Source organism: Pseudophryne corroboree, chromosome 4 (genome assembly GCF_028390025.1).
Source record: "Pseudophryne corroboree isolate aPseCor3 chromosome 4, aPseCor3.hap2, whole genome shotgun sequence".
Taxonomy (NCBI): domain Eukaryota; kingdom Metazoa; phylum Chordata; class Amphibia; order Anura; family Myobatrachidae; genus Pseudophryne; species Pseudophryne corroboree.
In genome coordinates, this window is record NC_086447.1 from 760,612,031 (window position 1) to 760,637,522 (window position 25,492).

The window sequence follows — 25,492 nt, forward strand, 5'->3', positions numbered from 1 at the left end:
TGCCTGCTCATCTTCGAATACCTAACGCCTTTCATGTTTCTCTACTCCGTCCCCTCATTCGGAATCGGTTCCACACAGCATTCCCTAGGCCAACGTCTGTAGTGGCAGAAGCTGGAGCGGAGTTTGAAATCAAAGCTATTCTTGACTCTCGTTATCTTCATAAAAAATTACAGTACTTGGTGGACTGGAAGGGTTATGGTCCTGAGGAGAGAAGTTGGATTGAGGCTACTGAAGTAACGGCTCCTCGTCTGGTTCGGATCTTCCACTCCAGACATCCGACTAAGCCCGGGAAGTGTCCAGGGGCCACTCCTGGAGGAGGGGGTACTGTCACGCACCTCAGGCAGCGGCGACCGCGCTTGTCCCTGCGGGTGGCCTGGTCTCCCCGGCGCCTCTCTTCTCCTGGCGGTCTCCGGCTTCGGCGGCGGGTCGGCGCGTCCCTCCGGCGGCTTCCCGGAAGCAAGGACGCCGCCATCATAAGCGAGGGCAAGGAGGCGGAGCAGGTCTGACGTCACCTGCCTGCTCCGCCAATCAGGCTAGGGCGGGGGATTTAAAACCAGACACCAGGCAGAGATCCGGTGCCTGAGTATCTTCGTTTCTCCTGCGGAAGCTGTGATTCCAGAGCTCCCTCGTCCCTGTGATCTCCTTTGCCTCCAAGCATCCTGTGCCTCCAAGCATCCTGTGCCTCCAAGCACCCCGTGCCTCCAAGTGCCTCCGAGCACCTCCGTGCCTCCAAGTACCTCCGTGCCTCCAAGTACCTCTGTGCCTCCAAGTACCTCCGTGCCTCCAAGCACCTCGTGCCTCCAAACACCTTGGTGTCTCCAAATACCTCCGTGCCTCCAAGCACCTCGTGCCTCCAAACACCTTGGTGCCTCCGAACACCTCTGTGCTTCCAAGCACCTCCGTGCCCCCAATTACCTCGTGCCTCCAAGCACCTCCGTGCCTCCAATTACCTCGTGCCTCCAAGCACCTCCCTGCCTCCAAGCACCTCGTGCCTCCAAACACCTCGTGCCTCCAAACACCTCCGTGCCTCCAAACACCTCCGTGCCTCCAAACACTTCCGTGCCTCCAAGCACCCCCGTGCCTCCAAGCACCCCCGTGCCTCCAATTACCTCGTGCCTCCAAGCACCTCCGTGCCTCCAAGCACCCTCGTGCCTCCGAGTGCCTCCCAGCACTCCCTGTACTCCCAGCACCTCAGTGCCTCCAACACCACAGTGTCTCCAACACCACAGTGCCTTCAATATCTCAGTACCTCAGCCTTCAGTATTTCTACAAGTCTTGTCTTTCAGGAGACCTTCAGGAATTCCTCTGTGCTTCCTGCCTGCCGTCTTAATCCTGCATGAGGAAGACCTACATCCGGCCATCTCTACTGCGACCCAGTAGCGGTTCCTCTTCCCGGTCATCGGAAGAAGCCCCGAGTCCACAACACTCCCAAACCAGGTCAGTGATACTCTGCCTCTCACAACAAACATATATATTGGTAGATGCTCAATTAGCTTAGTGATATCATTCAGGTGCTCGAAAGGGAGGGGTATTTCTAAGCAAGAAAAAAAGTCATTTGTTTCCCCCAGCACCCTGAATGATAACCGTAACCAGATATAAATTCCACATGATAATAGAATTCAGAGATCTTCGTTACACATATTTGCGCAATGTGTGAATAAGCCCCAAAGCCGCATCAAGGCGTCTCTGTATATTTGGGGTCCCTAGCGCTATATCTAGGTGCAGGGTGTGGCACCCCAAAACACCAGCATAAGCCAGAAAGCCCAGCGTAGCATACCAGTGAAAAAACGATAGTGTTAATAAATTAGTATTTAGGAAGCCGAAGCTATAGAGAAAGTGATACAAAAATGAAATGCAATTAAAATAGAGAAATAGTGTTGGGGATGGTGGGGCTGTGGGAGATGGGGGTGGGTGAGACTGCGGGACACAGGGATATGGTGAGGCTTCAGGACACAGGGGGATGGTGAGGTTGCAGAAGATGGGGGTGAGGCTGGAAAGAGACGGGGTATGAGCTAGTGGTCAACCACACTGTACCTACCAGGGAGGGATGGGGGATCCCCAAAAACATATGAGTATCGGGCCACAATATTTCTGTTGCCGGCACTGGGAGGGCGCTACAATTACATTGGGGAAGTGAGTAGCGCCAGTGGAAGCTTGCCAGCGGGTCCTTACTATCTACGAACAGCGGAATGTACAAAGACTACCAGCATTTATTACCCACACAAGGAGAGAGTCCCCTGGGCAGATGGCCGCCAGGTGCTAACTCCCTGCCTCAGAGCAGTGTACAGATGCCATCTACAGTGAGTGGTAACAGCCAGTGGGCATATATACAGCCTGTCAAATTAAGTACTGTATCCACCACAAAGTGCTTTATGTGATTGTACAGGTATATACTGTTCTGCCAACTATCACATATGTAATCAAGCTCTTTCCTGCTCGCCCCAAGATACAGCTGCTAGTTTGATTGCAGGAGAATCAAGAGTCGCTGCATTTACTGATCAGTTAAGGCCCGTACACACTAGGAAATTTTGTAAGCGTTATCACTCATTCTTACTCTCCAGAGCGATATCATTTACATTATCGCCCAGTGCGTATGCTGCTGACGATGGCCAATGCGTGCTCCCAGGGGTCATTAATGGCCCCCTCTGTCGTCTGTACATGCAGCTCAATCTGACAATGTCATCAGATGCTGCATGTTCAGGCCGGCCGCGGCATGACGTCAAAGTACGATATCACACAGTGTGTATGCACACTGTCGGAGGAAGGGGAAACACTAGATGATATCGCTCCTGGAGTGAATCACCTAGTGTGTATGGGCCTTTAGAGTGACTACATCTATTGCTATACCAACTGCAAGACTATGTGCTAAGTTCATTTTCTACCAGCCTCTTTCTTGCTTAAAAGACGCAATCACTTTCTTACTACTTAAGAATGGAAATAGCTGCAGCAGTACGAATATGTTATCTGAACCTGCTTGCAATGAGAATTTAACTACATCTACCTTTATAATGTTGCTGACATTCTTACCCCATTTGGAGACTGAACTACAGTATGAATGATAAAGTACTAATCTAAACAAATGTGTTATTGAGATATACATTCAGGTTTGGTTACTAATTTTGATCCAGTTGTCAGTTTTTATGATTATGTGTGTGTCCGATGCCACATTGCAGTGACCTTCTAATCCCTAGTACTCTCAGGCCCGATGATAGGGGGAAACAAAGGGGACACTTGTGCAGGGCCCAGAGGTTCAGGGGGCCCCAAGGATCAGGGACACAAATAACGGGGCCACAGTGCCAATAATGCTTTTTAAAGTATATGCTCCAACTGCTCACTATAAATAGGAATACAGTTAACAGGCCCCCTTAACCCTCCCCCCTCCTTTTACCCCATCACTTTGTCCAGTCCCTGTGGTCCATGCTGTATTGCCATCATCATGCATGTTGCTGTGCTGGCGCTTTTCTGCATGTCCCTGCCACCGCCACCGAAGAGCCGGGTAGTCCAGCAGGAAAATCACCTGCCACGCTCACTGACAGTTTGAGTCAAAGGCTCCATTTTTTTTTAAAGATCCCCTCTGCCAAGTTAAGGGGGGTTGAGGGGGCCCCAGAGATATCAGTGTACTGGGCCCCAAGATTTCTGATGGTGGCCCTGACCCTAACCCAGACCCCTAAGTAACCCTAATACCTGCAGTAAAATTCTATGTTTCTATGTATGTAGTGTATTTCAAGAAAATATCTGCAAATCCAATAGTACAGTAAGTGCGGTATATACTTGCACTTCTTCGTGGGGCGAGAACTTCTCCCCTAACTGAATTCAGCCCTATGAATAGATGTTGTGTGATCCCTGTACAGCAGTCACAGAAAGGGTTAATCTCTGCGCCTTGTCACTAAGATAACATTGTTGCATTTTTTTGCAGAAGTGGAGCTGGAAGCCTAACCCACAGGCAGCTGCAATATTTAATGCCCCTTTCACATCGCACAAATAACCCGGTATCGACACGGCATATTGCCGTGTCGAAACGGGTCAGTGTGCGATGTGAAAGGTCCTTTGCTGAATTAGCGGGTCGCCTGACCCGGTAATTCAACCTGGTAAAAAAGAAGAGTTATTACCGGGTTGAATACCGGGTCAGGTGCAGTGTGAATGGGAGCCGTTCCGATGCGACACGGCTCCCATTCACAGCATAGGGAGAGGCGGCGCAGGAGATGAGCTCATCTCCCGGCGCCGCCTCCACCCCCGCCCCTGTTGCTGCTGCGCCCCCCGCTGCTATGGCAACCGACCCGGTATATTGCCGGGTCGGAAAGCCAGCAAAGGGGCGCAAATACCGGATCCCACCCGGTAAGGACATGTTTCTCTTGCCGGGTGGGATCTGGCATTTGCGATCTGAAACCAGCATTAGCTGGCTACACACTAGACCTGTGGTTCTCAAACTATGTGCCGTGGCACCCTTGGGTGTCTCAGGACCCTTGCAGGGGTGCCTTGGATTGGTGGTCCAAGACCAATTCAAATTATTTATATTCAATGTTATAGGCAAAATCAGTGCAGGTGGCTGACAGTCATAACATATGTGCACAAACAGAAGCAATTCCTGTCCCCCACCATATAACTGATCCTAAGGATGACACAATATATATATATATATATATATATATATATATTTAAATATACTGCATATATATATAAGATAGATAGATAGATAGATAGATAGATAGATAGATAGATAGATAGATAGATAGATAGAAAGATAGATAGATAGATAGACTATTTTTTTTAAAACACTCTCTGCCAAGTCAAGGGGGGGTTGTGGGGGCCCCAGTGATATTGGTGTACCGGGCCCCAAAACTTCTGTTGCCGGCCCTCAGCACTCTTTGAGGCCAGGTTTATGTGTTGTATGTATGGAGTAATGGGGAGAGGGCCCCTGCCTTTATTGTATTAAAAGGGAAAAAAGCTGGTGTTACTCTCTGTACCGGAAACCCGATGCCCCAAGACAAGAACATATGAAAATACAGCAAAAACACTGAAAACTGGTTTTTTTCTGTATTTTTCCTTTAGTACATCCCGTCTTAATTATCTTTGTGTAGATTCAGGAGCAGAGTATAAAGGTTGAATATATGAAGACAAAACAACAAATAATGTAAGGGGCATGAATAAGGAACAAAAAAGTGCTATGGATTGTTTGAAGTTATCTTGCGCTTTAATGATATCATGACAGAGTACCGCTGATAGAGGAGACAGAAGGGGGCTGGCTGGAGACACACGGGGGGCTGGAGCTGCAGAAACATGGGGAATGAGGCTGGAGAGATACACGGGTGGGGGAAGATTACCCAAAACTGGCAGTATACTGCCCTGTCAGCTGTGCTACTGTGCCAACAGTATGGAGGTTTGGGTGTGGGTCACCATGACTAATTAGCCTCCAGGAGTATGGTATGAAGTTATGCCCCTGGAGGAGCCTAAAGTAAATTAGCATCAAGCATGTCACAGAAAGTCTAACTTGGGTTTAGTTATTTGAAATGGGGATAAAGGGGCCAATTCAGTAAGGATAGCAAATTCTACTAATTAGCAGAATTTGCTATCCTTTTGCACGCATGCTGGGGGCCGCCCAGCATGCTGACCGGCACCTTCCCCCCAACCCCCCCCCCCCCCCCCCCTGCAACAAGCAGAAATTGCGATTGCCTCGCAATTTCTGCTTGTCCGCAGAAACTAAGGTTAACTCCTGCCGGCGCACCTTAGCTGCAGCCTCAGGAGTCCCAGCACCATCTTACCTGTCGCGGCGGCTGCGTGCGATGTCACTCAGCTGCTGCGACCATGCCAACACGCCACCGTTCATGCCGCACAGCCCACCATCCGGGGTTGCTCCTCCCTGAAAACAGAGCGTTGCCGCCCCCTCCCGCCCCGCAACCGCCTCTGCTATGGCCCTCCGGAGAAAATGTGGACACATGCGAAGTAGGGCCCGCTGCGCATGCGCCTGCAGCATCCCCGCATAAATCCGGCCGGATCGCGATTTGTGATCCGACCTCAATTAGCCCCAAAATTAGGGAGACTGTTTCTGTACTTTAAACACAAATATCCATTTCACGATACAAACATGCACTGCATTGCATGATAACATAGCAATGGCCAACATATTATAGATGGCCGCACACTAGACCAACTTTCATCCAACCGTCCAACTAGTTTGTTGAAATGATCTATTAATGAATGGCAATCAGCAATTTTTTCCCAAACTCTGAAAAATGAACAATAACTGTCATTCTGATAAGATTGTTAAATCAATTTAACGTCACCAACTTTTGTCCATTTTCTGGGGTGTGGGAACAAGTTGATGATTGCCATTTGCTCCCATACATTCCCAGATTATCATTCCAACCAACCAACCAACCAACTAGTTGAATGGTTGGATGAAAGCTGATATGTATATATATATATATATATATATATATATATATATATAAAAATATGCACTGCTCAAAAAAATAAAGGGAACACTTAAACAACACAATGTAACTCCAAGTCAATCACACTTCTGTAAAATCAAACTGTCCACTTAGGAAGCAACACTGATTGACAATCAATTTCACATGCTGTTGTGCAAATAGAATAGACAACAGGTGGAAATTATAGGCAATTAGCAAGACACCCCCAAAAAAGGAGTTGTTCTGCAGGTGGTGACCACAGACCACTTCTCAGCTCCTATGCTTTCTGGCTGATGTTTTGGTCACTTTTGAAAGCTGGCGGTGCTTTCACTCTAGTGGTAGCATGAGACGGAGTCTACAACCCACACAAGTGGCTCAGGTAGTGCAGCTCATCCAGGATGGCACATTAATGCGAGCTGTGGTGGAAGGTTTGCTGTGTCTGTCAGCGTAGTGTCCAGAGCATGGAGGTGCTACCAGGAGACAGGCCAGTACATCAGGAGACGTGGAGGAGGGCAACAACCCAGCAGCAGGACCGCTACCTCCGCCTTTGTGCAAGGAGGAACAGGAGGAGCACTGCCAGAGCCCTGCAAAATTACCTCCAGCAAGCCACAAATGTGCATGTGTCTACTCAAATGATCAGAAACAGCTCCATGAGGGTGGTATGAGGGCCTGACATCCACAGGTGGGGGTTGTGCTTATAGCCCAATACCGTGCAGGACGTTTGGCATTTGACAGAGAACACCAAGATTGGCAAATTCGCTACTGGCGCCCTGTGCTCTTCACAGATGAAAGCAGGTTCTCACTGAGCACATGTGACAGACGTGACAGAGTCTGGAGACGCCAAGGAGAACGTTCTGCTGCCTGCAACATCCTCCAGCATGACCGGTTTGGCAGTGGGTCAGTAATGGTGTGGGGTGGCATTTCTTTGGGGGGCCGCACAGCCCTCCATGTGCTTGCCAGAGGTAGACTGACTGCCATTAGGTACCGAGATGAGATCCTCAGACCCCTTGTGAGACCATATGATGGTGCCGTTGGCCATGGGTTCCTCCTAATGCAAGACAATGCTAGACCTCATGTGGCTGGAGTGTGTCAGCAGTTCCTGCAAGACGAAGGCATTGATGCTATGGACTGGCCCGCCCAGTCCCCAGACCTGAATCCAATTGAGCACATCTGGGACATCATGTCTCGCTCCATCCACCAACGCTACGTTGCACCACAGACTGTCCAGGAGTTGGCGGATGCTTTAGTCCAGGTCTGGGAGGAGATCCCTCAGGAGACCATCCGCCACCTCATCAGGAGCATGCCCAGGCATTGTAGGGAGGTCATACAGGCACGTGAAGGCCACACACACTACTGAGCCTCATTTTGACTTGTTTTAAGGACATTACATCAAAGTTGGATCAGCCTGTAGTGTGTTTTTCCACTTTCATTTTGAGGGTGACTCCAAATCCAGACCTCCATGGGTTAATAAATTTGATTTCCATTGATAATTTTTGTGTGATTTTGTTGTCAGCACATTCAACTATGTAAAGAACAAAGTATTTAATAAGAATATTTCATTCATTTAGATCTAGGATGTGTTATTTTAGTGTTCCCTTTATTTTTTTGAGCAGTGTATATATATATATATATATATATACAAAAATGTGACAATTATGGCGCTATACCAATGTTCCACATATACTTAACAACAAAGTAGTCTAGTCTTTTTTCCGTACTCACTCCAAATCTCCAGCGGACATATGCAAATAAAACAAATAAAAAATACAATAGTGTGATAACGTTTTCACTCCTTATCAGATAGAACTTTCTGTCAAGGAAAGGATGGAATTCGGTGATATTTCCAACACCCACTCTTCTGACAGTCGTGTGTCTCTTGCAGTAGGAATGGTTACACCTCGTGTCATTCAGAAGAGCAATACATGATTACTTTTGATTACACATAAGTTAGCATGCAAAGGTTTCTTTACCCTTTTTTATTTTGTTCTCCAAATTTCCATAGCCATATAATGAATGTGGGCCTAATTCAGACCTGATCGCTGCTATGCGTTTTTGCACAGCAGACGATCAGGTCTGAACTGCGCATGCACCGTCGTCGCAGTGCGCCGGCGCATGCCAGACAGCCGATGGCCATCTCAGCCCAGCGATCACCGCTGCCTGATTAACAGGCAGAGGCGTTCGCTGGGCGGGAGGGGGCTGGCTGGCGGAGTATGCCGCCGTTTTGGTGGCCCAGTCCAGGCAATGCAGGCATGCCTGGACTACATGGCGGCGGGCCGCGGCGGCTGCGTGACATCACATGCAGCTGCTGCGACGCGGACAGCAACGGGTAGCTCTCTGCCAGCGCAGAGGTTTTTTTTACTGGGTTTTGTATGGGTAATGGTATAAAACACATTTAACATCACACAAAGAGATGATAGAATCCTTGGACTTACTCCTATATGTGGCCCAGTCTGTCCTGCAGCTAGCCACCGTCTGGACAGTGTGGCTGTGTGCTGAGCGTGGGAGAGATATGTGCTGAGCATTCATGCTAGATCACTCAGCACACATCTCTGGGAGAAATATCCCTTTGTGTGTGGCCCTTAGGCTATGTAATACCCTGTAATATGCTGCTATATGAGGTATATACACTGTGGCGTGTGCTACAGAGGATGTGCATGTGATTACACAGGCAGATAATTCCCAGCAGCTTGGCAGCAGCTCTGGAGGTCAAAAGCAGGTCACATGACCAGTGACAGTTTTTGGAAGTGAGCGGCAGTTGGTCGGTTTAGAGCTGCACAGGGCCCCAGATGTATGAGAGAGCAGGCACTGACTATCAGGGGTGTCCTGAGGGAGCTGCATTTTGGAGACCAGGGTGGCATGAGACAGAGCTGCCTGAGGCACTGATTGGGTAGTGCTGAGGATCAAGGCCGTTCCTCCCTCAAAGTCAGCCATACTTGGATATGGACCCAGGGAACTGAGTGAAAAAAAAGTGAAAAAGAGACTAGCTATTTGAGCCGCTAGATTATTTTCTTCAGCAAAACACTCAGGGCGAGTGTGACTATATTCAGCAGCTCCCAGCTCTACATTATAAGTGCAAAACATTGTCTGGCACCTGTGGGTAATTAAATGACCAGCTCCTGCTCCCTCCATACCCAAAGGCTGCGAGAGAATTCTGCAATCACCATACAAAGCCAAACAGCCGGAGGAGGTCGAGCAAAATAATACGGAACAATTACCTGGCGCACTCTCCGCACTCCCTCTACGTCTAACAACGGACAGCGTATTTTGCTTTTTACACAGAGACATGCATTGGACAGAGATGGAGCATAACGCTGTAGTTATCTTGGTTGGAATACAGCGTCCTCCCTCTGCCAGTCCGCTAGTATTATTCATCTATAACGGAGGTGAGCATGCTATAATGACACTATAAGCTCTATATACTATATAACTATTCGATCATTGCTGAACTTTAAGTGCTACATATGTACTGGTGAACATCTGTTGACAGCTGACCTTTTACTAGATACAACTTATTTGATTACAGTATTTTTTAGACAGTACATGAATTGATGAGACAATGGAGTTGAGTGCATTTGTTTTTTTAAATATTATTATAATGATATTTATCATTGCTGTTTTTCATTTGTCTGTGATTTTTTTATATCATAAATATTAAATAACTGAAGCGCTCTCTTGGTAATTGTATTACATTATTTTTTAGCTGAGTGAAAAGAAGGCTGGATGGCCCAGAGACAGACCAGGGGGCAGGCAAGGAAGCAAAACATTGTCCAAAGCTGATACCCCAGTGACAGAGAGCCAGCGCTGAGGAGAATTGAGTGCACTGCCCAGCTGATTGGTGTCACCAGGGGGAGAGACATTTGATTGCAGCATCAGAAGGGTGATCTCATCTGGAACAGGTCTGTGTATTCCTGAGCACACCTCCTCCTCACCTCACACAGGCAGCCCTAGCATCACACAGCAAAGACACTGTCAGAGCTGCAGCATATACCCCACAAATAGAAGACTCAATGGCAACTGATGGCTGAGATAGCTGCTCACATTAATCCCAACACTAAGTATATAACCCTGCCTGCATAAGCTGGGTAACTAAAGTGCAGACACCCTTTGTAGCCATTGGAAAAGACTGTAGAGACTCTATCAGCTGCTATAACTAGGAACACAGATAGTGTGAAGGAGTTACCTTTTATCCCAAATGTTAAATCTAATAACAAACTCATGATAAATATATATATATATATATATAACAGAAGAAATCCTCCGCGACATTTAGAAAATAACACGCAAAGAGGCACCAGGACTTTCAATTTTGTCTACAACAGGTGTGCTGTCCGTTTCTACGAATATATATATATGCACAATAAATGAGTGAAAGGCGGCACTAACAAGACTTTGTAATGTTCACCAAAATTTAATGAATAATCCAACACGTTTTGGCCAGCAGCCCGTCATCAGGGGTGTATATATATTCACAACAGTTCTGTTTTGCCAAGGCTATAGTTTAACAACTATGATACAATGGAGGTATATGTTTAATCCTATACAATTGTCTACAGAACTGAAGCCACAATTGCTATCAGAACTACTGTAAGTTTCAATACTCATTTTAGGGCATTATTTGTTCAATTCACTGTGAAAATATGTTGAATATGTATGTAATTGTTTATGTAATAATACACATGACTGTATATGTATATGGAGGGAGTTGTTATTAGACTAATACCCCATTCAGATTGTCATTGCTGGGTCACACCCGGGAACTGGATACGGGTCCTTCCCAGGTGCGACCCAGCATTGTCCCTGTGCAGTGTGAATGGGGTGGCTTCAGGGTCAGGTTGCCATCTGGGGGTGGTGACAGAGGCAGCATTGGGTTGGGTCTGGAGGCGGCGCTGGAGATGAGATCATTTGACCCGGTCTGACCCGGTAATAACCTGGGAATAACCCTTTTTTATTCCCGGGTTGAATTACTGGGGCAGGCGACCCAGGAATTCGGCAGTGACCCATCTACATTGCACAGCGACCCGTGTCAACCCGGGTTATTTGTGTAGTGTGAACGGGGTATAAATGTGAAATTGGCATCAAACCTATTCTTCCTTGTTATGCGGAGTGTAGGCTAAGCGATATCAACACAATAATTCAGTTTAGAAATCGGTGTTATATCCTGAAGATAACTTTATAGTGTAGAGAAGTATAGTTCTTATAGAGAATGGTAAATAGCTGGTTATTGGTGAAACCTTGAATTGTAAAATAAGTGTTATGCTAATACAGGTTGAGTATCCCATATCCAAATATTCTGAAATACGGAATATTCCGAAATACGGACAGTAGAGAAAGACCACCTTTCTGTCAAAGTGACAGTTGCTCCTCCCCTTTCTCCTGGGTAACGCCTCCTTTAATATTAAATTATAGTGTTTGATATCGCTTTTATATAAAATTTAATATAAAATTTATAGAGTTCGATATTAAACTGTATTAAAAGATAATTGCTTTGAGAAGAATGTCACATATGACACACACAAAAAAAAAAGATTTATTTTAAAGTAACACAAAATGTTTTTACATGCCAGCAGATGAAACTTCATGCATGGTACATATGGTACTATTTAAAAATCATACTATGTCACACATGATACTGGTTTAAAAAGCATATTGATTTTAATGACCGTGTCCATTTTCTTAGATGCACGGAAGCATCACACCTGGTACTGATTTAAAAAGCGTATTGATTTTAATGGCCATGCATGATTAATGATGACAGCACAAATTTCAAAATGACATTCTCGCACGTTATTTTTTGCAAACATATGTAGAAACAGCGTATTTGGTTTTAAATTGAAGAATATGTAAAAAGCTTAACTGTATATTACAACCTATATATCGTTGCATACATGACATATGTTACTGTGTGTTAAATAGCACTAAAAAGTTTATCTTTATTGTGGCCGATCGCTGAACTTTGATTGCAAGCAGACATGACCAGACTTGTCGGTATTACAGCGTGACATGTCCAGACCTGTATATTAACGAAAAAAATTTTACACCAAATACCACATATTACTGTGTATTAAACCATTTATATCGATGCATACAGACCACATATTACAGTGTATTAAAGAGTGTATAGCACTGTATACAGACCACATATTACAGTGTATTACAACGTGTATATCGCTGCAAGCATACCACATATCACTGTGTATTAAACCGTTTATATCGCTGCATACAAGCCATATGTTACTGTGTATTAAACAGTGTGTATAACGCTGCATACATGCCATATATTACTGAGTATTACAGAGTGTATAGCACTGTATACAGACCCCATATTACTGGGTATTACAACGTGTATAATGCTGCAAGCATACCACATATTACTGTGTATTAAACCGTTTATATAGCTGAGCACTATATATTACTGTATATTACATCGTGACATGTCCAGACCTCATACAGCTCGAGGACTGAGGGCTCACCTCCCCATGTTTTAACGATGATCTAACAACTAATTACCACAATGAGCCATGAGGTACTACATGCCTCTGTGGCATAACTAGTTAAAAAATTGATGGGCGAATTGGAAATGATCTAGGAACTAATGACCACAATGAGCCATGAGGCACTACATGGCACTGTGGCATAACTAGTTAACAAATTGATGGGCGAATATTAGAATTCTGCCTTTCCATTATCTAGGAACTAATGACCACAATGAGCCATGAGGCACTACATGCCTCTGTGGCATAACTAGTTAACAAATTGATGGGCGGCAGATTATTAGTTTCTGTTTATAATGATTAAAACATATCATTTAGAGGGTTACTAACCTTTTGGTAAATTGGGCTGATACCAAAATGCTTACACAACCAGTGAAGCAAAACATTTTGGTCAACTGGGTTTGAACAGAGTTATCCCTGCTTAGTGAATACATACCAAGATGCTTACACAAACAATGATGCAAAACTTCTGCAGGGCATAATTATATATATATATATATATATATATATATATATACACATATACTTGCCCCTGAGAATCGGGAAAAATAGCAAAACTATATAGATATTTTGATTTTATTACGAATTAAACAGCATTTAGAAAATTCTAATTTATATTATACAACAGCGGGGTAGCAAATATTTTAGTATACACTGTATCAGAACCCCATAGATTTTTAATTATCCTTGAATTGACATACCTTGAGCTTTGTTGCTGTAAAATCACAAATGACATGTTTAAAATAAGGTCCTTTTCAGGACTGTTTCCTATATGTATACATATATATTTACAATTTCTTTATTGTTAAAATGTACCTTTTGGCTGCGCGTGGCAGCTGCCATTATCTCTGCTCTACCAATATAGATAAGAATTCAGCCTTTCCATTATCAAGGAACTAATGTCCTCAATAAGCCATGAGGCACTACTTTGATATAACAAAATACTTACATCAACAATGAAGCAAAACAGTTGCAGGGCATGCAGGTATGTGTAGTTCAACAACAGCTCGAGGACTGAAGGTTCACCTCCCCATGTTTTAAAGATGATCTAGGAACTAATGACCACAATGAGCCATGAGGCACTACATGCCTCTGTGGCATAACTAGTTAACAAATTCATCGGCGAATTGGATATGTTCTAGGAACTAATGACCACAATGAGCCACCACATGGCTCTGTGGCATAACTAGTTAACAAATTGATGGTCGAATATTAGAATTCTGCCTATCCATTATCTAGGAACTAATGACCTCAATAAGCCATGAGGCACTACACACCTCTGTGGCATAACTAGTTAACACATTGATATAGCAAAATGCTTACATCAACAATGTAGCAAAACTGTTGCAGGGCATGCTGGTATGTGTAGTTAAACAACAGCTCGAGGACTGAAGGTTCACTTCCCCACGTTTTAAGGCTGATCTAGGAACTAATGACCACAATGAGCCATGAGGCACTACATGCCTCTGTGACATAACTAGTTAACAAATTGATGGGCGAAATCATTCATTTTTGGGCGACGCGGGCTGCGTTTGTTCGGGTTGATACAGCCGTGATGTATCCACATAGCCAACGGACTAGCATTCTTCTTTAGGCTGTTATGTCCGATCGAGGGCGTTGCAAATTGTTCGTTCGCCGTTTCAGCGACGGTTGTGCGAATTCTTGTTTTGTCCAATTATGCTAGGACAGTGCATTAGCGCATCTGTAACATTGCAACTTGGTAAGCTAATGGGATTGATATATATGAATGGTATTGAATGTGAATTAAAAAAAACCCAAATCAATTCTAGGGAACAGGCTATATAATATGTAGCATGTATCACCATCCCAAGTTTGTGATGATCCCCAGGGCAATTCCACTGGATATCTATTCTATAATTTTGGTATAATTTTTAAACAAATAATACTATGTGATCATGTGCAATCTGACTATCTGCACCAGTATTGTGTTCACAATCATAATATATATGATAAATATACAGCGTTTAAATAAGATACCGTATTCTCACACTGACATACATATAAAAACCAATAATAAGCAGTTCCGGCTACTGTAATCCTTTACATGATGATTTTGGTATATACACATATAATACAGGTCACTACAAAGATATGAATCATGATATACAAGATCGCTAAACAAAACAAGAGATCTGTAATGATTTCTGACTAACTAGTTAACTCAGTATACAGTAATCATATAGGTCCCTGTGTCATATAGATATGTGCTTGGCATAAATATTTACAAACGTTCCTAAATCTAAGATGTTTCATGCATGTTGTAACACTAAATATTGTAAATAGAATATCAACATGACAGATGATATAACTGAATTTATTATGATGAATCTTATATATTCCTATATTTTACTAATGTAATACCCTTATGGGGGTATGAATTTTAAACAAATAATACTATGTGATCATGGGCAATCTTCCTATCTACACCAGTATTATGTGTTCCAGAATCATAATATATTTGATAAATATATATTGTTTAAATAAGACACAGATGCATTAAATTGAATAGTAACAATACTCGTATGTTATGTTGGTAATAATGTAACGGGCTATTTTAACATAACAGATCCTATTTAGGAAAGTGATGACATGATATGCCTAGTGACCCAAGTTATTAAAACTTTTTTACTGTAAATATAATGTTTGTGCATGCATACACCATGAGATATGTACTTCTATTAAGCACAAACAAGCATATTGGCATTCTACTCTAACATTTAGGGTAAAAGATTAGAATAGATCAAGGTAGCATAGCATAAGGACAGATATAGGTTCAGCGGCCTCTTTGACAATCCATGTTATGGATATGAAGTAAACCCACCATTAATAAGCATTAAAAAGGACACCAAGAATATGATTTTGACATATGGCCCCAGATTTTCAAATAAAGGATGTGTAGCGTATCTCCTTATTTAATCCTAATGAAGTCATAGTATTCAACAGGCATATGTATCTAGATTTTTCTTTAGTGACTACTTAGTAATGTATCCACCACTTATACCTAGCTCAACCTGTTCTAGATCATAAATTTTCACCTTTTTGTGATTACTAGTGTGGAATCGTAGAAAGTGTCACGCCAAAACTTGTAATTTTTTTCATGTTGCTTATATCTCTTTGTGTATTTTTAATGATATATACATGATCCAATATTCGTTTTTAAAAAGCATCTTAGTCATGCCGATATATTTATAAATGAATGGGCCTATTAAGCAGTAAATTACACCAAATGTGTGGAGCAGTTAATGAATCTTTTTTATTTCTGTTTTATTGTTATTTCTGTCAGATAACTTCTGAGTGATCTGAATATATTGGCATGCTTGACATGGTCCACAGGGATAACAGACAGATAATGATGGATTTTTCCTCTGATGCTTGGAAAAGTGACTTCTAAACAAATTATCCCGTAAATTTGTTGATATCTTCCAGATGATCTGTATGGTCTTATCAAATTCTTTCTTCAGATCATAAACAGTGTTGAGTATATATCGATATTTGTGTAATGACGCATTGATGTGTATCCACTCTTTACAGTATGTAACGATGTATCTTATTTGGCACAAGGTGCGTTCTCTTGTCTTGGATATAAGTAAGGATATACTTGAAGTTTTATTGTTGGCATTATTAGATTTCTGCAGGTTCTGTTTTTCATAGACCATCATAGTGTATATCTTTAACTAATCTTGCTCTTTTTCTATAAATTTCAACATCCGATCAATTTCTTCTGGTTCGGATATATTCTCCTTTTGGAATTGATCTCAGAGTGACGGGATAATGGGAACTGATGTGGTGTAAAATGCTGTTGGCGGACGTGGTCTTATGGAAAACAGCGGCGATGATTTCTCCAACGGCTGTTTTGGAAATCTACAAGTCATGAATAGTATTATTATTGTGACTTATGTCCGATGTAAGTTTAAGTACTAAGTCGCTATTATTAAGAAGTTTAATCATTTTTCTAGACGGGCTGATATTAACACTCTACGGGAGCGGGCAGAGGAAGGTGAGGAATCCACCTCAGATGTTATAGATTACTCCAGATCAATCCTACGAGAAAAAAAAAAAGTTTTAATAACTTGGGTCACTAGGCATATCATGTCATCATTTTCCTAAATAGGATCTGTTATGTTAAAATAGCCCGTTACATTATTACCAACATAACATACGAGTATTGTTACTATTCAATTTAATGCATCTGTGTCTTATTTAAACAATATATATTTATCAAATATATTATGATTCTGGAACACATAATACTGGTGTAGATAGGAAGATTGCCCATGATCACATAGTATTATTTGTTTAAAATTCATACCCCCATAAGGGTATTACATTAGCAAAATATAGGAATATATAAGATTCATCATGATAAATTCAGTTATATCATCTGTCATGTTGATATTCTATTTACAATATTTAGTGTTACAACATGCATGAAACATCTTAGATTTAGGAACGTTTGGAAATATTTATGCCAAGCACATATCTATATGACACAGGGACCTATATGATTACTGTATACTGAGTTAACTAGTTAGTCAGAAATCATTACAGATCTCTTGTTTTGTTTAGCAATCTTGTATATCATGATTCATATCTTTGTAGTGACCTGTAGTATATGTGTATATACCAAAATCATCATGTAAAGGATTACAGTAGCCGGAACTGCTTATTATCAGTTTTTATATGTATGTCAGTGTGAGAATACGGTATCTTATTTAAACGCTATATATTTATCATATATATTATGATTCTGGAACACAATACTGGTGCAGATAGTCAGATTGCACATGATCACATAGTATTATTTGTTTAAAAATTATACCAAAATTATAGGATAAATATCCAGAGGAATTGCCCTGGGGATTATCACAAACTTGGGATGGTGATACATGCTACCTATTATATAGCCTGTTCCCTAGAATTGATTTGGGTTTTTTTTAATTCACATTCAATACCATTCATATATATCAATCCCATTAGCTTACCAAGTTGCAATGTTACAGATGCGCTAATGCACTGTCCTAGCATAATTGGACAAAACAAGAATTCGCACAACCGTCGCTGAAACGGTGAACGAACAATTTGCAATGCCCTCGATCGGACATAACAGCCTAAAGAAGAATGCTAGTCCATTGGCTATGTGGATACATCACGGCTGTATCAACCCGAACAAACGCAGCCCGCGTCGACCAAAAATGAATGATTTCGCCCATCAATTTGTTAACTAGTTATGCCACAGAGGCATGTAGTGCCTCATGGCTCATTGTGGTCATTAGTTCCTAGATCAGCCTTAAAACGTGGGGAAGTGAACCTTCAGTCCTCGAGCTGTTGTTGAACTACACATACCAGCATGCCCTGCAACAGTTTTGCTACATTGTTGATGTAAGCATTTTGCTATATCAATGTGTTAACTAGTTATGCCACAGAGGTGTGTAGTGCCTCATGGCTTATTGAGGTCATTAGTTCCTAGATAATGGATAGGCAGAATTCTAATATTCGACCATCAATTTGTTAACTAGTTATGCCACAGAGCCATGTGGTGCCTCATGGCTCATTGTGGTCATTAGTTCCTAGATCATATCCAATTCGCCCATGAATTTGTTAACTAGTTATGCCACAGAGGCATGTAGTGCCTCATGGCTCATTGTGGTCATTAGTTCCTAGATCATCTTTAAAACATGGGGAGGTGAACCTTCAGTCCTCGAGCTGTTGTTGAACTACACATACCTGCATGCCCTGCAACTGTTTAGCTTCATTGTTGATGTAAGTATTTTGTTATATCAAAGTAGTGCCTCATGGCTTATTGATGACATTAGTTCCTAGATAATGGAAAGGCTGAATTCTTATCTATATTGGTAGAGCAGAGATAATGGCAGCTGCCATGCGCAGCCAAAAGGTACATTTTAATAATAAAGAAATTGTAAATATATATGTATACATATAGGAAACAGGCCTGAAAATGACCTTATTTTAAACATGTCATTTGTGATTTTACAGCAACAAAGCTCAAGGTATGTCAATTCAAGGATAATTAAAAGTCTATGGGGTTCTGATACAGTGTATACTAAAATATTTGCTACCCCGCTGTTGTATAATATAAATTAGAATTTTCTAAATGCTGTTTAATTCGTAATAAAATCTAAATATCTATATAGTTTTGCTATTTTTCCCGATTCTCAGGGGCAAGTATATGTGTGTATATATATATATATATATATATATATATATATATATATATATATATATAATTATGCCCTGCAGAAGTTTTGCATCATTGTTTGTGTAAGCATCTTGGTATGTATTCACTAAGCAGGGATAACCCTGTTCAAACCCAGTTGACCAAAATGTTTTGCTTCACTGGTTGTGTAAGCATTTTGGTATGTATTCACTAATCAGGGATAACCCTGTTCAGCCCAATTTACCAAAAGGTTAGTAACCCTCTAAATGATATGTTTTAATCATTATAAACAGAAACTAATATTCGGCCGCCCATCAATTTGTTAACTAGTTAGGCCACAGAGGCATGTAGTGCCTCATGGCTCATTGAGGTCATAAGTTCCTAGATAATGGAAAGGCAGAATTCTAATATTTGCCCATCAATTTGTTAACTAGTTATGCCACAAAGCCATGTAGTGCCTCATGGCTCATTGTGGTCATTAGTTCCTAGATCATTTCCAATTCGCCCATCAATTTTTTAACTAGTTATGCCACAGAGGCATGTAGTACCTCATGGCTCATTGTGGTCATTAGTTCTTAGATCATCGTTAAAACATGGGGAGGTGAGCCCTCAGTCCTCGAGCTGTATGAGGTCTGGACATGTCACGATGTAATATACAGTAATATATAGTGCTCAGCTATATAAACGGTTTAATACACAGTAATATGTGGTATGCTTGCAGCGTTATACACGTTGTAATACCCAGTAATATGTGGTCTGTATACAGTGCTATACACTCTGTAATACACAGTAATATATGGCATGTATGCAGCGATATACACACAGTTTAATACACAGTAACATATGGCTTGTATGCAGCGATATAAACGGTTTAATACACAGTGATATGTGGTATGCTTGCAGCGATATACACGTTGTAATACACTGTAATATGTGGTCTGTATACAGTGCTATACACTCTTTAATAAACTGTAATATGTGGTCTGTATGCATCGATATAAATGGTTTAATACACAGTAATATGTGGTATTTGGTGTAAATCTTTTTTCGTTAATATACAGGTCTGGACATGTCACGCTGTAATACCGACAAGTCTGGTCATGTCTGCTTGCAATCAAAGTTCAGCGATCGGCCACAATAAAGATAAACTTTTTAGTGCTATTTAACACACAGTAACATATGTCATGTATGCAACGATATATAGGTTGTAATATACAGTTAAGCTTTTTAAATATTCTTCAATTTAAAACCAAGGGGGTAATTCCAAGTTGATCGCAGCAGGATTTTTGATAGCAACTGGGCAAAACCATGTGCACTGCAGGGGAGGCAGATATAACATGTGTAGAGAGAGTTAGATTTGGGTGGGTTATATTGTTTCTGTGCAGGGTAAATACTGGCTGCTTTATTTTTACACTGCAAATTAGATTGCAGATTGAACACACCATATCCAAATCTAACTCTTTCTGCACATGTAACTATTTATGAGAAAGTAAATGCACTTTGTATCAACTTTTAATAACAATTATCTTTAAGGTGAACCTTTATTATGTCATTACTGTATTGGGTTTTGGGTACCACCTGTTGCTGCCGTTGTGTGTGAAAAGAAGAAGCATCAGGATCATCTAAAGTCCCACAACAGCAGATTCTTAATCACACTGAGACTAGGGGCGTTACAGGTGTTTTTTATTTTCATTACTATTGTGATCCATCCATTGTTATCGTATAGGTGGGATTTCAGCCAATAACTTTATACTTTCTACTATACTGCCAAGGACCACTGGACCAATGCAGCTGGGCTTGGTTAGAACAGTACAATCATTATCTATAACAATGTTAGATGTCAGGCTCCTGCCTGCTCTGTTTATTGAAGAAAACTAGTAATTTGTATAGAAAGTATAAATCAAACTATATAAATATATAAAGTTATATATAAATATATAAGAACAAAATACAACAAAATGTTACACAATGAAACAAAAGACAATATAGAAATGGAAAGCGATATGATAAAAGTAAGATGCAAACAGACTTACTCCAATATAAAAGACTTTAAAAAGTATGTATATACTATAAGCTCTATATACTATATAACTATTCGATCATTGCTGAACTTTAAGTGCTACATATGTACTGGTGAACATCTGTTGACAGCTGACCTTTTACTATATACAACTTATTTGATTCTAATATTTTTTAGACAGTACATGAATTGATGAGACAATGGAGTTGAGTCCATTTGTTTTTTTAAATATTATTATAATGATATTTATCATTGCTGTTTTTCATTTGTCTGTGATTTTTTTATATATCATAAATATTAAATAACTGAAGCGCTCTCTTGGTAATTGTATTACATTATTTTTTAGCTGAGTGAAAAGAAGGCTGGATGGCCCAGAGACAGACCAGGGGGCAGGCAAGGAAGCAAAACATTGTCCAAAGATGATACCCCAGTGACAGAGAGCCAGCGCTGAGGAGAATTGAGTGCACTGCCCAGCTGATTGGTGTCACCAGGGGGAGAGACATTTGATTGCAGCATCAGAAGGGTGATCTCATCTGGAACAGGTCTGTGTATTCCTGAGCACACCTCCTCCTCACCTCACACAGGCAGCCCTAGCATCACACAGCAAAGACACTGTCAGAGCTGCAGCATATACCCCACAAATAGAAGACTCAATGGCAATTGATGGCTGAGATAGCTGCTCACATTAATCCCAACACTAAGTATATAACCCTGCCTGCATAAGCTGGGTAACTAAAGTGCAGACACCCTGTGTAGCCATTGGAAAAGACTGTAGAGACTCTATCAGCTGCTACAACTAGGAACACAGATAGTGTGAAGGAGTTACTTTTTATACCAAATGTTGCATCTAATAACAAACTCATGATAAATATACACATATATATATATATATATATATATATATATAAACAGAACCAAAGTTGTCTGCACTCACAGTTAAACATGAGATTGCTGGGGTGTCACTCAAATTCCATTGGGTCAGGGCACATTCCTTTTTCCATGAATAAATATAAATCCTGTATGGAGTGCACTCACCAGACTGTTATTAGAGCCAGCAGGGGTTTTATTGAAGCATCATATACAACATCACACCACCGACGTTTCGGTCCTATCTGGACCTTTGTCAAGGTTCAACTGATACCCACATAGCCTATCTATATAAAGCCATCACCTTAATTGTATTCCAGTAAAAACCGACACAGAACATAAATGACATGGACATACATATACATACATTTTAATAATGTTACCTATTCAAATCCACTCATGTCCCCACACGGCCAAAACATCTCATCCATCCCGTGTATTCAAACACTGGGCAGATACTTACTCATTCCCGCCTCACCCGCCAATCCCTCTGGGCCGCATGCTGGCGAGAGCGGAAGCAGCCACAACTCGCTTGGAACGCATCCACATGATCTCGTCATGTGATGCCCCCAAGCAACCAATCCTTTCAGTGCTAGACATCACGTGTGTTACGTGCGTCATCACGTGCGACACACGTCATCACGTACGACACCCGCGTCACCACGTACTGTTTAATATACAGCTTTACCCGCTGCTCGGCAACATAGTTACCTAGGCAACCTTACTTTGTGTATGTGCACATCACTGATACACATAAAGTAGTGATACTATAGTCATACAGGGTGGTCATTATGTATCCCCATATGGCAATTATAGGACATGAGGGGATCCGATGGCACATAGATAAAAATGGTTGAAGAATACATAACATTGTACATCACATTAAACCGTCACATTAACCATATATAACACATATAAATATATATAATAATATGGACAATGTGCAGATAAGGGCCCTCATTCCGAGTTGATCGGTCGCAAGGCGAATTTAGCAGAGTTACACACGCTAAGCCTACGCCTACTGGGAGTGTATCTTAGCTTCTTAAAATTGCGACCGATGTAATCGCAAAATTGCGATTACAAACTACTTTGCAGTTTCTGAGTAACTTCAACCTTACTCTGCCTGTGCGATCAGTTCAGTGCTTGTCGTTCCTGGTTTGACGTCACAAACACACCCAGCGTTCGCTCAGACACTCCCCCGTTTCTCCAGCCACTCCTGCGTTTTTTCCGGAAACGGTAGCGTTTTCATCCACACGCCCATAAAACGCCGTGTTTCCGCCCAGTAACACCCATTTCCTGTCAATCACATTACGATCGCCGGAGCGATGAAAAAGCCGTGAGTAAAAATACTATCTTCATTGTTAAATTACTTGGCGCAGTCGCAGTGCGAATATTGCGCATGCGTACTAAGCGGATTTTCATTGCGATGCGATGAAAAATACCGAGCGAACGACTCGGAATGAGGGCCTAGGCTAATACAGACCAGAACACATTCAAAAATATGATAAAGCATTGAAATCTTAAAGGAGAAAAAAGGAGAAAAAAGGAGGAAATCCTTATGGCGGGACATCAAATCTACCAACAGGCCAATCATCTCCATATCATAAGAAGATATTAAAATGCACTGATTCATTTAGGCCCTTAGGATAAACAGTCTCTAGTTTATGTATCCAATATGCCTCTCGGCGTAGAAGGATCTTGGCTCGATCACCACCCCAAGAGAGTGGTGGTATTCTGTCTATAACCATGTAGCGTAACGCCGTCATTTGGTGTTGATCTTATACAAAATGACGTGCGTCTGGCTTATCCGACCCACCAGTTTTTAGTGCCAATCTGATGTTTGAACGATGGTTAGAGATCCGTTCACGGAATGATCTTATTGTCTTGCCCACATATACTAGTGAGCATGGACATATCAAGATATATACCACATAATCAGAGGTGCATGTTAGACGATGCTGTATTGGTATCCGTCTACCATCATGTGGGCGTGGGAAACTATTTCCAGTCAGCATGCTTCTACATGTAGTGCAACAGTACGTGGTGACGCGGGTGTCATACGTGATGACGTGTGTCGCACGTGATGATGCGCGTAACACACGTGATGTCTAGCACTGAAAGGATTGGTTGCTTGGGGGCATCACATGACGAGATCATGTGGATGCGTTCCAAGCGAGTTGTGGCTGCTTCCGCTCTCGCCAGCGTGCGGCCTAGAGGGATTGGCGGGTGAGGCGGGAATGAGTAAGTATCTGCCCAGTGTTTGAATACACGGGATGGATGAGATGTTTTGGCCGTGTGGGGACATGAGTGGATTTGAATAGGTAACATTATTAAAATGTATGTATATGTATGTCCATGTCATTTATGTTCTGTGTCGGTTTTTACTGGAATACAATTAAGGTGATGGCTTTATATAGATAGGCTATGTGGGTATCAGTTGAACCTTGACAAAGGTCCAGATAGGACCGAAACGTCGGTGGTGTGATGTTGTATATGATGCTTCAATAAAACCCCTGCTGGCTCTAATAACAGTCTGGTGAGTGCACTCCATACAGGATTTATATTTATTCATGGGAAAAGGAATGTGCCCTGACCCAATGGAATTTGAGTGACACCCAAGCAATCTCATGTTTAACTGTGAGTGCAGACAACTTTGGTTCTGTTTGGATTACTATGTGACTATCCTATTGGAAGACATATGGACTTTTTGTTGTGCACCCAGAGAGTAAAGGTTGAATTACAAGGATTGTACTAAATGTGGTTATTACCTGAATAGTTTTGGATACCACTACATGACCATATGGTGGATGAATATTTTCTATTGTGACGATTGGAGGCCATTTTTTATCGTTTGCTGTTTTTTGTTTTTTTTGTTTTTTGTCTTTTTTGATTCTTTTTGATTTTTGCTAGATATATATTTTTTGTATCTGAGTATTTTTCCCTATATCTGTGGCAACATAGTTACATCTGTATTGGTGCTGTTCTGTGTCTACGTTATATTTTTATTACATCGTGGAGAGTTTAGTGAATCCTGAACTCCTATCTAATGCTGAATATGGACAGGTGTCCTACACAGATGATGATGCTGAACGTCTTCTCTTTAATTTGTCTGATTTTGGGGCTATCCCAGGAGAGAAAGCTATTGATGTATATTATAAATTATTAAATCTTAACAAACGTGAAACTGATTTATTGTTGCATGGATAGTTTCTGTCCGATTATTTTCGGAAGAAACAGATTCCACGTGGGTTCCGGGTTTGGAATGTCCCCACCATCGGCCGCAATAACCCTGTGTTTTGCAGCCGATGGTGTGGGATTTTGAACAAATGCTCATTAGATCTGGTGCTACTGGTCATTGAAGAGGTGGGCGTGGAACTCAAAAAAGTAAGAGGTGACTTAAGTTCGAACAAAGATCAACTTGAAAATGTACTTCAGAATGATAAAACTGAGAATTGGCTTGCAAAATTAAATCTACAGATAGACAAGTATAAAACAGATTTAATTAATT

At 41.7% G+C, this 25,492-nt stretch overlaps 1 long non-coding RNA gene across 2 annotated transcripts in view; it reads left to right on the top strand.

Annotated features, from left to right (window-relative positions):
- Positions 1–9,161: 9,161 nt before the first annotated feature.
- Positions 9,162–25,492, top strand: part of LOC134911756 (uncharacterized) — a 133,378-nt gene continuing 117,047 nt past the window's right edge. Inside the window, exons 1-3 of one of the 2 annotated variants that reach the window (XR_010176818.1) lie at positions 9,162–9,793; positions 10,111–10,306; positions 21,464–21,659. This is a non-coding gene — a long non-coding RNA (uncharacterized LOC134911756). Of the gene's footprint in view, positions 9,794–10,110; positions 10,307–21,463; positions 21,971–25,492 lie in introns of those variants that run through there. The other variant, XR_010176817.1, reaches the window with a different exon arrangement.